The sequence below is a fragment of the Varroa jacobsoni genome, unplaced genomic scaffold (assembly GCF_002532875.2).
Source record: "Varroa jacobsoni isolate VJ856 unplaced genomic scaffold, vjacob_1.0 scaffold_1215, whole genome shotgun sequence".
Classification (NCBI taxonomy): domain Eukaryota; kingdom Metazoa; phylum Arthropoda; class Arachnida; order Mesostigmata; family Varroidae; genus Varroa; species Varroa jacobsoni.
In genome coordinates this window covers 709-13,500 of record NW_019214117.1, presented here as the reverse complement: position 1 = coordinate 13,500, position 12,792 = coordinate 709, and the positions used below count along the sequence as shown (strand labels likewise).

Sequence of the window (12,792 nt, the reverse complement as noted above, 5' to 3'; positions counted from 1 at the left end):
AAAAAAATAGGGAGCAAAAAAGAAAACATGTATTAATGGTTATACGTTACAACGAGTATATATATATACTTGTTGTAACACGGGTATGTCTAATCCAACACAGAAAAGACAAAAATTAACAACAGCTAACCATAGCTAAAACACAAAAATTACATAAGCAACTATATTGCGGTAACAGTGGCGTTAGTTTTTGAGCTTCCTGTTTTCCTCGTTACCACCACTCACTAAGGTGTTAGTAGTACACACATATACTCTCTCTCTTCCACACGCATACTATATAGTTGTCCTAGTGTTTTTGAGCTGTCTACGTTTAAGCATTTTTTAAGGCATATATGCGAGGCTGTCAATAATATTAATAATAATGGAAAAGCCGAAGTAATTATAGCGGGCAGACGGACGAGGACGCACGGACGGATCGACGGAAACGGCAAGTCTGGCTGGGATCCATGAACGTGGCTGCGGTTACTTAAGCAGTGGTAGTTATAGGCTACCTTCCTTCCAATTAAGCAGAGATGCGGAGTGTATCGCTAAGAAGTTTCTCCCTCAGAAAAGTCTGCCCGCTCGCAAGTAAAACACAAGAGATCCACTGTACAAGTATTCTGAACGTTGACGTTATATGTGACTTCGTGTCGCGTCCGATGACGCGCACAGTGCGCCGTCGTATCGATTACGAGAAACGATTCGTAATCCCATAGTGATATCATCTCGTTCGCCATGTTTGTTTTAAGTAATTTACAGAATCCGAAAATGGGTCTTCAGTCACCTATTGTAAGCTAGCGTTTCCATTTACGATTTCTCTTCCGGTAAGTGGCTGAACAGTCAGTGGATCCTCAGATACGCAAGATTTGTGTGATACTCGTCTGAGGCAGAAAACCCATGCAGTTCGGGAGCGGTGTTACAAGTGAGAAATAGTGGCACAAGCTCCAACCTGCCTGCCAAGTCTGTCTGAATAATCGTTCAAAATAATTGCAAAAACATTTTTCTTAACGGCAAAAGAAAAATCATATTCGATCTATTATAGATCAAACAAGGTTCGAAATAGGCTGCCGCCAAGCAGCCGTATACCTGCGCATTTAGACTACGTGTTTAAAGTCTGCTCTGTTGCACAGTTTTGTCTTCTCAAATTGTCTTCGTTTCTGTTGAACCGCTGATCTGTTATTAGCGGCATTAAATTTATATTAGATTTGCTGGAGAAGTATCGAAAATTTACTGCCGCTGTCAAATCTGTCACAGTACCGCATTAATTTCCTTCATTGAATTACCTCAAAGCAGTCCGTATTATTAATGGGTGATGATAATCGGTACTCTAATAATAGGTTTGTTACGGGTTGTTAGAACCACGGACACGCACCCCCGAAGCCTGTTCAATACGCACTCGACAGCTCAGGCCGTAGAATTCGCGTATACCATTTGTAATGCAACAAACACTGCGTCTAGCATTGTTTCACGCTCCGCCGTACCAAATCGCCGTACATATCCTAATCGATGACGGTTAGTTTCGCCGCTGCCGCTGCCGCTGCCACTGCCGCTGCCGTTGACGCTGTCGCGTCTTAGAAAGCCGTCGTCATTGTCTTTGTCGTCATTCAAAGAATGAACCTGCTGGCAGACATTCTTTGCTAGTTACCTCTACATTCTTATTATTATTAGCCGATGGTCTGGTGGGGCAGCGCCTTTGTATTAATCATGTTGCTGGTGGATCTGGCAACGGGGTGGTAAAGGGTATCGGATCGATCCGCCTCGATCCGCTCCAGCCTGGTAATGTATCATGCTCGCATTCCGAAAAGACTGTCGGACAATCAATAATGGGTTACATTTTGGAAAACACTCAACAACAGGCAAAGCCTTTTCTCGACGGTGGGCCTCATTGGGTTGTCGTTCATCATACAAAAAAGGCGACGCACTAACGAGATACCGGCGGCGCTATCCACGCTTGTTATATTCCGATCTATAATGGCTGTCGATTGTCAAACGAAAAAACTACAATCATCTTTTAAGCCGATGACATCAAAAATAGCAATAACTAAACAATAAAAAATTGTTAAAGCGAACGAAAATTCAAAAAGCAGATTGTGCATTTGGTCGTTGCAAACGTATAGTCCCGACCCTCCCATGGCGTACAAGTGACCGTATGGGTGTCGCAGTCATTATTAGTCATTTTTAAACCTGTAAAAAAAAGTCTATCATCGTGAAGCAGAAGCAGTGTTTAGTATGGCGGTGTCCTGCTGACTGACGAACTCTAGCTAACTAGTGCAGTTCTCTTTAATGTCAGTACTATCACAATGTTTTTAATTTGTTTCTGGTCCTTATTTATGTGGCGGCAGACGCCCTTATTGATACATCAATGAGATCTGTCAAGGGTCAACACGCTGCTTCCTGCTTGCCGAAATAGCAGCTTTTAGTCCTTACGAGATGCAATGAAAAGCTATCTCTCGAAGCTTCCGATATTTCGATCATGGTAGGTTCTCTATTGCCGTTTCGAACTGCTCAAGTCTGCGTCTATTCCAGGCTATAAAACGCAGGATTAACAATAATTTTATATTAATCAGACAAAGATATCCTACTAGGCGGAGAAAGGCAGCCAGTGCTCGAAAAAACAGAACATTTTGTGTGGTGCGTGACAATTATAGCATCAATGAAGTTTCTGTGAGAAGTTATGTTTGTGCCCCGGATGAACTTGATCCTAGTACTTAGAAGTACTTAGAGAAAAGCAATAAGCCGAACGACGGATGTGATGGATATATAAAAAAAAAAAAACAAAAAAAAAACTCAAGCTTGAATCAGAGACCATGTAAGTGGGCGTTACTGCAAATGACCAAGCGACATTTGACGGCAGCTAGCCCTGAGCAGATGACGCGTGTTTGCGAAAATGATGCGGAATTAATGTATCTTCTGAAGGATATTACTCGATCGGTATAAGAAAAACCTATTCATTGTTAACTCTTTATAATACCCTTATATATCATCGTGCTTGACCCATGAGAACCCCAACTAACCTATATGCAACGGCTGCATACTGTGTCGTAAAAATGCCACTTATTTATCGGTTTTCCTGTTACCGCACATATTGTCGTCACTTATATATAGCTGACCAAGTCAGATTTATCCCAGTTCATTTTTGTATTCTCTAGTCTTATTCACGCAATAGCCTCTCGTAGATTTATAGATTTCGCTCCGTTATGTCCGACGCTCGGGACGGCTCTCAACATGAAGTGAACATCACTCTGAACTGTGAGGGAAGCGTCTGCCGTGCGACGGTTACTGAACGAATCAGTGGTGTCTGAAATGAACGTACGAAAAAAAGAACGTTCACTCATCCATACGAGTTACTACATATAGCACTATTATATTGAATCTATCCGTGGCAACAGCAGGGGCTGAAACTGATGCCGTCGATGTTTGAACTCAAAATACGATGCCAAAAAGATACTTAGCCGCGGAGACAATTGTCCGGACAATTCAGCGGTGACGAATCGTTGTTGTTGCTGCTGCTGCTGCTGCTTCTCTACGACAAAACTTGTAGTGAGCGTTCCGCTATAGTATGCATCTACATACATAGATTGTATATATTATTATATTGTAACAGAAAACGCGTTACAATGACGGCGATAGCGAGAATACGCCACGGTGAATACAACACCAGATGGAGAGGAAAGACGCGTCGCTCAGCGGCAGCAATGGCTAACCGGAATGAAAGAGTCATCGCAGTCGTGGCCGTCTCTCTGTTCGCTCCTTCATCTCCTGCGTGTCATTCGGTACGAGTCAAGCCGTACTAAGTCGAGATGAACTTAACGAACACAGGGCGCCGTTGAGATACAACGATGGATTCCGCTTGGCGCCATCACTCTTTGGAATCTACTGTGTCACTACTGCTGGGGACGGCAAGCCACCTTCGGGGAATCGTCCTCGTGAGTCATCGCGGATCGCGCGTGACCGCCTCATTGCCATGTATGATAACAGGCGGCGCTGTCGCCGTACAGCCGTGGTGTGACCGTGGCGTCAATACCGACGCGTTAAATGTGTATGTGTAGCTTATAATCATAACAGCAATTATTGTTTAATTATTGTAGTAATAACAATGATGATTAGAACGAATGTGACGCGTACTGATCTTTTATAGTCATTAAGGTTTCATTGGGTCGTTCGTTCCTTATCAATAGATTGTTGCTAGTCGTCGTGGAAATCCCTTCCACCCTGTCAGGAACTACGTAATATTGTTATTAACTTGTTTATTGAAATCCTAGGCTCTCGTACCCGAGTACAGAAAGACTGGCTGATCTATGTGTAAAAAGCGAGCTGACACTTCGACTTATTATATGTATACTTCGACGTATCATTTCAAGTTTGTTATGACTGAAGCTCCCAACTACGCTCACATGCTGTGCTTGCTCAAACACACAGCTTCGTGCGTTTGTTAAAGGCGGTTGTGCGCCAAACGGGAATTCTAGGGGTCTCGACAAAAGCTCTGTTTCGTCGGATAAATTTCCTCTTCGCCGCTCTTCTCGATAGAAGCTTAGCTATAGCATGGCCATGTCTTCTTCTGATTTGTTCAACAGAATGCAAATGAGGTTGTACTTCCGCTTTGCCAACGCCAACAATACCATAATGTTTCTCCCGAACAGATAATTCTCAATACCGGATTACTGAGGTGTTTGAGGCTGTGCAGGATATATGTGCATAACCGTAAACGAGGTACAGTCATGTCTGAACGATTGTCTAACAGTTTGGGTCAGGCCATTAATACTACCAATAACAAATGCAATTCATTTTAGTTAGGACAAGGAGCGCATAATTAAATAGCATGGTCGGACCTCGAACTTTTACTCTGTGTAAACTCATGAATTTAACGATTTTCCATACTGAGAGGGCTTCGCAAAGCGAAATACTGCCACCTAAAAGAACGGTGTTAAGGTACAACTTAAGTATAATTCTTTTGTATTATATAATCAATATGTTACCAAATTAAAATAGTAGTAATGGGTATTTTTTAATGCAACACTGACAGTGTTTTGTTTGTTCGAGACGCTGTTAGATTAAAATAACACATGTGTGTAGCGTAAAGGGTACTAGACAAACTAGGAAAATTCAATATTATTAATTCAGCTATTCCTCTGACACTCTCCCAGTACTTTCCACCATGTCGAAGCGTGGTTTTCACTTTTGTCCTATGCCTGCGCCTATATCACGTTCTTTCTCTAAAAAAGTATCCGCATTTCTGTCCTGCTACCGATACATGAACACAACGACACCATTTCATTTTTGTATTACAGATAAGAATTTGAATTTAAACTGTATTTAGGGCAATTTGTCAAAACAGTGCGCTGAAACGCGTTTTTTTTTTTGCCGCATGATAAAAAGATTCCCGAGAAAGATTAGCTCGGACATGTACGCCAAGCAATATTCATGGCGGAATTCTATGAATGATCGAGTGCCGAAGAAACGATCGTAGAGCTGATAAAGTTGATAAACGAATAAACATTTCTTAAGAACAAAAAAGGACTGCCTTCGAGCTGATTGCGTGCCTACTGGAGACGAGTACATTACTAACATGCTTTTCAAATCAAACAGATAGGAATTAATGGGCTCTATATCTGAACAGCTCGCTCATAGGCGCCATGTTTAATAAAAGAAGTAATACCTTTTTTTTTCTCATAAATTTTCTATTCCAACTGTTTCTTTCGTTCGGGTAACTAGAAGAACATCTACTAGAATTGCGTCAGCCTTTTCCAATGTACCCATCGAACTCGAAACCTAATAATCGTAGAGAATTGTCCTAGCCAAACTTTTTCAAAGGCGCTCTAGAGTGGCAAAATTTTCAGATTTCTAAAAAAATTGTTACAAAAGCTTCTAGTAGCAATCACCAGCGGACCGTCGCCATGACGAGTTTGATTCCGAGTCAAGCTCCCCGTACACGTAAGGATTCGTCGGCGGCATAGCAACGCGTGCCAAGTTCACGGCATGCATCGGCCGCCATGTAGCACTGTAAGAGAGTTCTTTGCAGAAAGGAAACTCAAAGGAGAAAAGAGCGAAAGCATTTATCGCACCGACATGAACAAGTAGAAAAGCGGCCCAAACGATATGGTGACTGAGCGAGACACAAAGTGCGTATGTGACTAGGTAAATGACCATGTTTGTATGCCCAGTATAGATACTGTTGATCGTGTTCCGAGATACGCAGCTCGCGAGAAGTGCCGGTCGACGGCAAGCACGACGCGCTCGATTCGCCTGTTGTGAAGTAGAGAAAAAAAAACCGGAGCTTCGGTACAGATAGCCGAAAATGAAGTTGTGAATATGAGCAGTATCGTCACATGGCGGCCTGAGCTGCGTTCGCATTATATAGTGACATATAAACGACATGTAATGAAATCAACAAAATGTTTTTGTTATGTAGGTACCGTACAAAGTTTTGACAACTTTCATTTTTTATGCCATTCAAGATAGTTGTTGTTTGTTGCAATTTCGAAAATGGCGTCCCACCAAAAATAACTCAAGTGTATGGCTGAAAAGGTCCGTGTACATTCTCTTTTCTTTAAATAGGTCCGTTCGATTTTCAGGTTCAAACCCAAATACACCGCGACGAAGATTCTCGGCGAAATTCATACTACCGTTAAGACTATAGCTGTTTCAATTCATATCGTAGAACCTTAAAAGTATCGTTCGGGATGTTTCGTATCGCAGTCCTTTTCCTCAGGCTGATTTCTTCTGCCTCACGGCGCCGATATGGACGCGATGGTGAAGAAAAGTTCTAGCTCGCTGTCACTTCAACGTTGGCTGTATCGGTTCTGCCATAAGAAACCATCTACAACCATCAGGCGGACAGAGTCGAAAAGTAGGCATCTTACAATTTAATTATTAAAGGAAAAGGCGTGTGTTTATTGGTTAGCTCCTCGAAGCTCAGAGTCAGTTCCAGTGTGTTTCTTTGTACGGGATTGTTACACGGAACAAGAAGTGGATTCGGTACGACAGCTGGACAAGGCAACGCTAGTAGATGACAAAAAGTAATCCTGCCTAGCGATTTAAAATGAAAAAAAAAACAAGGAACAACAAAACAGGGAGTTAATTGTGTCCTTAGTTAAGCAGCAAAGACCTCGTCCACTGCTTTCTTCTTGCACCTGACGAACGTATAATGAGGTAATCTACCTTGTGCGGTCAGAAGCAGTGGAAGCCGCGCTGCGTTATGCTCAGTGTCGTTCTTCAGTAGGAAAGCAGTAGGCCATCGCGCCACCGCACTGGGGACCTTACCACCACCACCAGAGAGTATAAGGTCGGAAGTATCATGGCTTAATTTTTCTGCTTTTCTTCCTCGACTTCGATATAATGTAAACAACGTTTAACTACTAACTTACTATTTGCACAAATAAAGCTTATTTCTTTGTTGACCTTAAATGGGGCGCGGATGATTTGATATCACCTCGATAACTACAGTTCGTGCTATAATTCGATAATTTCGCGTTCCCGTTTTTCCGTGAGATCCGTATTTTGAAATACTCAACATGAGATCTCTGTTAGCTAACAGAAGCAGAAAATACTCAATCAGGTGGACTGACTGCAGCGAGACCCACCGTTTGAGGTGCGACAGTTATTGTATTGGGACCTAGCAGACCTCAGCATCGTTCAGCAATCGACAATAAACTGTTAACACTGTGGTGTAATTTCACACCAATAGCAGACCCTCATTAAAACACTCCATAACCCATTATGTTCGACCTATGTCCACACGATTTCTTCTGCATTCCATCTGAAGGATGTTCTACAATTATAGACATGTTACCTTATTTCTATCGAAGTTTGCGTAGCATAGTTATATTATACGTTCCGTCTATGTAATGTTATGCGGTTTTCGTATTCTTTCTTCTGCTTGTAGACCCGTTGCCCCGTCGCCATTTTCCACCCGCCGCCATGAGTTACAAATGAAAATCGTTGCCAACAAGCTTCGGAACGTTGCTCCGCTTGTCCCCCTTAATCGTCTCTTTTTTTCTCTCCCCTCACCCCAGATTTCATTCATTCTATCAGTGGCACATTTCGAGTGTTATTAGTGATACAATTTCCACGAAGCGTGTTGGCAATAAATCGTCCGGTTTAATACACCGCCATCTCTTCTGCAACGCACTACGATCGCATTGCCCCGTACGTATTTGATTGATGTCTGTGTACGGCTTGGTACGTCTTTTTCACGTTTCCCGCGTTCTCCGTCATCGCTCTCGTGACAATATATATGCAGCCGCTACGCTGGTTACTTGCTGTCGTTCCAATTCGATATCTGTATGCTCATGTTAATTTCTTGACGTTTATACTGCGCGATTTCTGCACAGCCGGCTCCTAGCGGCTGCTGTGGTCACAGCAGCGGCATCGCAGATATCCGACATTTGGTGCTTGGTGATCTCCAGTCGTCGCCTGACGCTGGCCGTCATTGGAACACGATGACAGTCAGCGGCCACAATGGCACAAAAGCTGTTTCCAAAGACATTCTAGAGCGTTCCATGGCAAAAGCAGATAGAGAGAGTCAGAGGGAAAGGGTGCTACGTTAATGCTAGTGCTAAGCAACGCGCAGCACCCGAAGGATAGCAGCAGCAGCAGCATCAGAATGGAAAGAATCATAATCACCATTCGCGCTAGCAGCGGCGGCGGTGACGGCGGCAATGGCATTCGAGCAAACATCAAGCCGAGCTATATACCCAGAGGCACTGAGATGCATGTGAGCACGGAGAAAGAGGTGTAACTATGTATTGATTCTTACCGTACACAAGAGTTACACAGTTTAGAAACTCGCTTTCAAATTTTTTCCTACCGCCGCCGCCGCCATCGCCGTCGCCGTCGCCGTCGCCGTTGCCGCCCCTTTTACCACCAACAGATCGATAACGGTGGCTGAGACTAGAGACAAGTAACAAACGCGCAATGGCCGCTTCAAATCGTTCTGGCTGTAATGATATCAATGGCAATTGTGGTAGTGGAAACTCAGACGATAGCAACTTCGACAATTAAGCGGTGGCCGACGGATGCCCATCGGTTACTTTGCTTCTCTGTTTTTGCTGCTTGAACGACCTGAGGGGTTAGAGGGCGAAAACGGCACGCAAGGATCAATCCGACCGTGCGAGCAGAAGCAAGTCTCCGGCTCGCCATTGAGTAGACAGCAACAGCTGGATTCATCGTTACTTTGTTTTAGATGTATGTATACACAGTGCATTGTTTGTCGGCCTCTGTGTGGGTAGTTTGCAAAGTTTGTTTTATAGAATTTGTTTAATCGTTTAAGGAGACAACACAGGGTAAAATGGTTCACGGTTGAGCAAATTCTATGACACTGATAATTTTTAGTCTGAGGACACTGAACATAGAATTACCCAGTGCTAAACATTAGATGGGCATCATTTCAGCGAAGTCTGACGATGTGTGTCTTATGTTGCCGTCACAACACTGGGCTGGATATGCTGGGTCAGTACAAATGCAGGGACTGTATCTATCTTGGGCACTAGACACAATGAATTGGAACTCTTCAGCGATTCTAAGATGTGGTACGTTTTGCATACATATTCTGTATGATACGAGTTAAGATGGCATTACGTTACATACATGTGAGTTTGATCAGAAATTCAACTCTTATCTGTTGAATACATTAGCTAAAGAACGCCGTACCACCCTTAACTATCATGTGGAACATATATATAAGTAAAATATTTTGTACTTTGATCGATGAAATTACAATTTAAACTTTGGCGGCATTCTTTCATATAGGAATGTACGTCTACAGAGGAGAAGTACACCAGCCTAAATTTACATTAGTACATCCACTTTCATCACCACCACCACCACCACCCCCTGGGGTTTTTTGCTTCGGTTAGTTGCTTGAACTCGGCACTCTGTAACTCTCCAAATCAAACGATGCGTTTACTCTCAGAAAATATAGAATCTGAATAATTCTGAAATGTTAAACGTTCACGTCCTGATCATTTTTTATTTGGGTCAAACCTTCAATTTAACCCTTTCGAAGACGCTCGATTCTATAAAATTTTATCCCAATGAAATCTCGTTTTTACTAGTTCATATCAGTTATCCGGTTGGTCAATTTCGAACAGTAGAAACCGATATGTTGTTTACTGTCTTAGTAATAACAATAATAACAGATGAACGCTGTCACGATATGATTAGCAGAAGGCAGAAAAAGATTAGCATATATTAAGATATCTGTAACCAATGATGGTGAACGATAGATGCTATCGTTCATCATCGTTTCCATTCTTCTACGGTAGCTCTGTTTGTTATTAGCACTTCGACCACTCGAGCGCCAGTTGGACGTAGATGTAACAGCAGTCTCTTGCTTTCATCATCTTTCTATTCAATGTTGATGCGATAGCGACATGATGGGCTAACATACAACAGGCAACGCATCGCTATGCTGTGTTGTAGTCGGACAAAACGGTCTGGTTTGACCTATCTTTTAGTTGCGCGCCCGTCTTGCCACTAGGGTCGCTGGGTAACCCCAGCCGGCTTGCCCGTGTTCTACGGCCGCTCCCCTCAGCCCCCTTGCCCTTTACAGCTACTGAAGTAACAGCTGCTCTTGCTGTTGTCGTCGTCCATACGAATGCTATCCTCTACAGTTTTATTACTAGCGCAATTGAATCATAGTAATTTAAGTAGTATTAGCGGTAGACATTGCGGTCTCCGTCTCAATGCTGACTGAATAGTGGGTGGCGTGTTTGTATACTAGATTTGAGGGACACGTGGGGGTTTGGGTTCGAATCCGCGCATGGACCGTTGCAGTTCGTTCTGTGGCAGAACGGCGAACGTCGGAACGAAACGTAAGAGTCGAAACGTATTGATTAGATGCCGCAAGCTGTGAGGAGCTGCCGCCGTCGTACCATGGCTATTGCTGGTGCTACCATCGCTACCAGTGGTGCCAATGACGTCCCGTCTCGTTTCGAGCGGGCGACAGCGAAATCACCGAGAATACCACATCGGTAACGGTCCCTTTTTTGCTAATTCCGCTGGCAGCTGAAGTAATATCTAGCGTAGACCCACTGCTGCTCCAATAATAACAACCGAGTGCTGACGAAGAACAAAAAGAGCTGATGAATAGTATCAGCATCAGCTTTACTGTAGAGGCAATGGCGGAAATGCCAGACAGATGAACATGAACGCCAGCCGGCGGGCCCGTAAATCAACCAACAAGTTATCTCACTGCCGAATACGTCACCCATTCTGACGTCGATGTTCACCGCTGGAGCCGTCAATGTTGCCGAGGGAGGCAGCCGTAAGTAGCGCCGGTGACAATGGTTGCAACAAGCCAATTGCAGCTACGACCCGCCAATGATACAGCGCACGATGTTGATGATATCACTCCGACAATGATGTGGATGGTAAAAAGTCTGCTACGAAGGAAGCAGCAGGAATTGGGCTGTTGGGTTTGTATGGGAAAGGACAGCATATGTCTTAAAGAGGTCTCATCGCTTCGACAGGTAGCCTTCGCAGTTAACGATTAATCAGCAGTTTATTGGCAGCAGAGTCCGCTGTCAACAATAGCGGCGGCGGCAGTCTCTGGACAGCAATGTAACGTCACTACTCCTACCAACAAGTTTCTGGCTACCATCCTCATTGATGCAGTTACCCTTCATTATCGGCGCTATCATCAGCGTCCAACAACAGCTGTGAAAAACCGGTTAAAAAACAAACTTCCGATCACTACTTTGCTACCCTAGCCAGCACGCTGACAGGACGTCATAATAGCAACAGTGTAAACAACTACTTTGCTAGCGTTCGAATACTGTTACTATATCAATACGAGGCTACAGTGACCATTATTAATGTTTCTGGCACTGCTACTAGCAGTATGCTAGCTGGTTCTGTTCAAGTTTAGAATCTGGATCGGGTAAAATCCGGGTAGTAGACGCTCTATGGGATGGCTGACTGACTGGCGTACATGCTTGTGGCTGGCGTCCATAGCCCCTCCCAAGATAGCTCTAGAAAAAAAACTTAATTTACTCCCTTTTGCTGCTGTTGTGGCAACGGTTACTCCTGTCGCCCGCTGGTTAGAACGGCAGCGGCAGCAGTAGCAGAAATACCACGACAGCTCTACCTTTGTCGTAACCGCGTTCTCTCTGACATTTCTGTTTGTTTGGCCGCTTGCAGTCCCGCCCCAACTACGACTATGAGGAAACCAGTGAATTCGCGGACGATTGAAGCATGGTGCAATCGGGCCGCCAGGCCAAATCGTACCGCCACGGAGTCGCGGAACTACGGCCGAGACGGCAGCGGAAGGTGGCGCTGTTCCGAAGATAGCGACAACACGGATCGATGGAGTCATGGTGGATAAACGTACAATACGTGCAAACGTAACGATAACATGCGTTTTTTTAAGTAAACGCAATCGGCAATTCTAAAAGTGATGATAAATAAAGTAATGCATATTTCGTACTTTGCACACACTGAGGTTATTATACATAACAATCTGCATTTAAATAATTTATATGCAAAACATGTTCCTGGGAACATTACGAATGCCCCGTAATACAGGGATGTATAGAGGTATTACATGAAGTATTTGATCTGTGAGGAGAAGTGCCATGCGACAGTGAAGAGCTTCGTGTTCGCTCAGTATTAATGTATGGGCTACACTAGACTATTAGGCCTAGCCTTGGATGTCCTATCGCTCTCAACATGCAGTGATTCTAATCGTTACTTAGAGCGATTACCGCGTGTATCTTCGACTCTAGATCAGCTTCTATTAGCAAATGTGTCTACGGCTCCAGACAGCGGTGTTACAGCGTATCAACGAACGCCAGCTGCATAAGGATAAAAGCATAC

At 43.8% G+C, this 12,792-nt stretch overlaps 1 long non-coding RNA gene across 3 annotated transcripts; it reads left to right on the top strand.

Annotated features, from left to right (window-relative positions):
* Positions 1-5,776: 5,776 nt before the first annotated feature.
* Positions 5,777-12,409, top strand: LOC111267741 (uncharacterized). Of its 3 annotated transcripts, none has more exons than XR_002684797.2 (2): positions 5,777-9,162; positions 12,118-12,409. It is a non-coding gene; the product is annotated as an uncharacterized LOC111267741 (long non-coding RNA). The 3 variants fall into 3 exon arrangements; XR_015313936.1 differs by having other exon boundaries at positions 5,780-8,692; XR_015313937.1 differs by lacking the exon at positions 5,777-9,162 and adding an exon at positions 9,251-9,506.
* Positions 12,410-12,792: the final 383 nt, after the last annotated feature.